This window comes from Nelumbo lutea, chromosome 4, assembly GCF_056320005.1.
Source record: "Nelumbo lutea isolate HS-2025 chromosome 4, American lotus-T2T, whole genome shotgun sequence".
Classification (NCBI taxonomy): Eukaryota; Viridiplantae; Streptophyta; class Magnoliopsida; order Proteales; family Nelumbonaceae; genus Nelumbo; species Nelumbo lutea.
In genome coordinates, this window is record NC_142687.1 from 40584860 (window position 1) to 40588102 (window position 3243).

Sequence of the window (3243 nt, forward strand, 5' to 3'; positions counted from 1 at the left end):
ATTTGTTATGTTCTTGGGGAATCTATAGTGAAGTGTGTGAAACCTCACTTTTTAGTGTGTTATATGTGAAAAGTAAGGTAACCATCTCCACTTTGGAGTTTGGATACTTTTGCACCACTGGAATTGACTTCTCAAAGCAATGTTATTTGAAGATGTAATTACAAGATATTCTTGCTTGAGGGCAGAACTGGCTATAATCTTGCATAATATATGTAAATCAGAAGCAAACATGATTTACCATTTTTCAGAATAAAAAAAAAAAAAAAAACATTGACTGCATACCCTTATTTGCTGAGGTGAAGCACTTAGACCAAAATCAAAGATCTTCAAATTGCAGTCCTCATCAAGTAAGAGGTTTTCCAACTACAAAAAAACTAAATGGGTTGGTACATCATTTTCTTTTAGGATAAAAGGTATAAACTAAAAAACAAAAGGAAAGGGGCCAGGACACCCAATTATAAGGCCTGATAATATACAGAAAAAGCTTGAAACACATAAACCGGCTCAGAATAGGATAAAGCTAATAGGAGATTCAGTAACTCTATATAATTAATTAGACCGCTAGATTCTTAAGAGAGAAAGACCACCTTAATAGGAAAATTGGAAGCCACAAGAAGGCAATTACATTAACTCCAAGATCTGTAGAAAGGGCTAGGGAATGCAATGTGGTGAGTTAAATGGGTGAAGCATCCAGCCCAGCATTTACTGGAACAGGTCCAATGTGACCCTTACTATGGTGGCTAGGTTTAGTTTCCAGATCATGAACCTGTGTTGGATTTGGATGGTGTCATATTTTACTAAGCCGACCAGTCAGGTCATTATATCCATTATCCAGTTAATAGGACAAAAACGAATTGAGCGGGTTTCATATTGTTGATCCTTTTATTTATTGTCTCTCCCGTCTTGGTCATCCATGTTCTTGCTAAAAATCCACATGCCTGTCTGGTTAGAGCCAGGTTTAAGTTTATCAGGATCATAGTTGGTTTCACCCTAACCTCTTATGAAGCAGATCCATTACCATTTCCTAGAAAGGGATCCCAAAACATACACAGCTCAAAAAATGCTATTTCTTTGGGATATTGGTCCATAATTTTAAATCTCTATGGTAGACTCCCTTAATGTGGCAATAATTAATAGCACTTATAAGTTGTTGGAAGTATTTCCTAGCTTCATCTCCTCTTAGTTTGCCCTGCATGGACTGCATCCATCAAAATAACCACCTTGTTAGCAAATGTTAAAGCTTTTTCGATGTGGGCAATATTTGAAGTTGTGCCTTCAAATATTGATTTGTTTGTTTGGTCAGTAGACTCCCTTGTCTTTCCTTCTAGAAAGTAGTTCTAGGAGTACCACACCAAACACATATACATCGACTTTGTCATTTACTTTGCCATACATGAAGTATTCATGAGCCAAATATCTAACACAAAAGAATTTGACAACTTAATCTCAACTTAGTTTAACCAATAAAGTAATTAGAGCAAGAAAAGATGCATACCTAAAAGTTCTTGCAACATCATTGCAAGTTAATGGGATGACAACGATGAAGCCTACTTAGCAAGTCCAAAACCTGAGATCTGATGAAGAAAAACCCAAGGGTAACATGAATAAATTAGTGACATATACAAATAAAGTTACTATAGATAATTTATAAACTGATCTTTAAAGAAAATCACATGTGACTCAAAATCATCAGAAAGAAGAACATTTGATGATTTTACATCCCTATGAATCACGGGTTTATCACTTAGAGTGTGTAGATATTCCAATGCCTCAGCCACACCCAGGGCCACCTTATATCTCTTTTTCCAACCACATGCTGAATTGTCATTCTTGTTACTTGATAGAAATCATGGAGAAGATAGTGATCAAAGAATAAGAGCATAATAGGAACTGCCAATTTAATTGTTAGCTAAACAAAGAGGTTACGTACCATGAAGGTTCTCCTCTAGGCTTCTTCTCAGTAGGGAATCATGAACCGAGAGACGATTGTTGTCCTTAAAACAAAACCCAAAGAGGGAGATGATGTTGTTATGATGTAAAGCAATAATGATCTCAATTTCCAAAACAAATTCCTTCAACGTGTCATCCGAGGGATTTAATATTTTCACTGCAAGTTCCTTGCCATCTGGAAGATGCCCTCTGTAAACACGGCTACTACCTCCTTTTCCAATCAAATTTTCTAGAATTAGAGAGAAGACCATTAGATGGAAACACCATTAAAAATAATATAAACACAGAACTGGTAAATAAAATAAACATGTTTGAAGTTAGAAGTAGTGGAGAGGAGATCTTGGTAGCTAAACAATCTGCAAGTTGCTAAGAATTTCTCATGTAGTCCTCCCAACGCTTTGGGAAGTTTCTTCAATCCATAGCGGGGGGAAGATGGAGGTACAGTAGCATTAGTTCCTACTGGAGCAATTGCACTACTTTCTCCATTGAGACTGAATAAACAATCTTCAAATTGATTACGAGTAGTGTGTTTGCTATAAGGATGCACAACTACCAAAAGAATCATATTGGGTAGTCCCATTTACTGATGATTTCTGCAAAGCTTTAGCTTTCTCATTACGTAAAATGGCACAGTGAAGCAGTGGCCAGCAGGGCCTTAGTGGTCCATGTCTACATCTTTAGGGTCCACTACTTCCAATGAATGCCACCAATAATGGGACAAAATAACACAAAACCCACTTCGTTCGCATCTTCTTAAAAAAAAGATCAATTGCAAGACACCTTGCAACTGGAGGCTAAGGTAAATGAGCTATTACAAGAAATGACTTTCTTGAGAAAGATATATAAGTCTTAAGATTACTACAATTGGCCTCCAAAATGAGGGAAAAATGGATTTAGAGAAGTATAAACCAATATCAAATAGAAGGAAACAAAAGAAACTGAAATATGTGATTAACAAATAACCCGCACAATGTAGAATAATTGAAATTTCACGAAGCACATCAAAATCAATTAGGTATAGTAGTATCTCAAATAGAACATATAGAACTTGAATTACCAATTCTAATTGAACTCCTATTATAATTAAAGTTGTTTTTGCAATAATGGAAAAGTTGTATTCAATGTTTGAAATTTTGGATGATTTTAGTCTTTTTCAATCTTGATTTTATTCATCTTTATGTTTTTTTTTCTCTTCGACGTCTTCTATCCATGTGACTTCTGAGTGGTCTAATTTGAACATGTCTGTTGTTATGACTTTTTCAGAAGTTCGACTTGCATTGTTTCCATCCATCC

General features: G+C 35.6%; 1 long non-coding RNA gene across 1 annotated transcript; it reads right to left on the reverse strand.

Moving 5' to 3' along the window:
- Positions 1 to 282: 282 nt before the first annotated feature.
- LOC148855372 (uncharacterized) lies at positions 283 to 2449 on the reverse strand. The gene is made up of 3 exons (XR_016112354.1): positions 1931 to 2449; positions 1496 to 1574; positions 283 to 363 (listed from the first exon to the last, which is right to left on the reverse strand). It is a non-coding gene; the product is annotated as an uncharacterized LOC148855372 (long non-coding RNA).
- Positions 2450 to 3243: the final 794 nt, after the last annotated feature.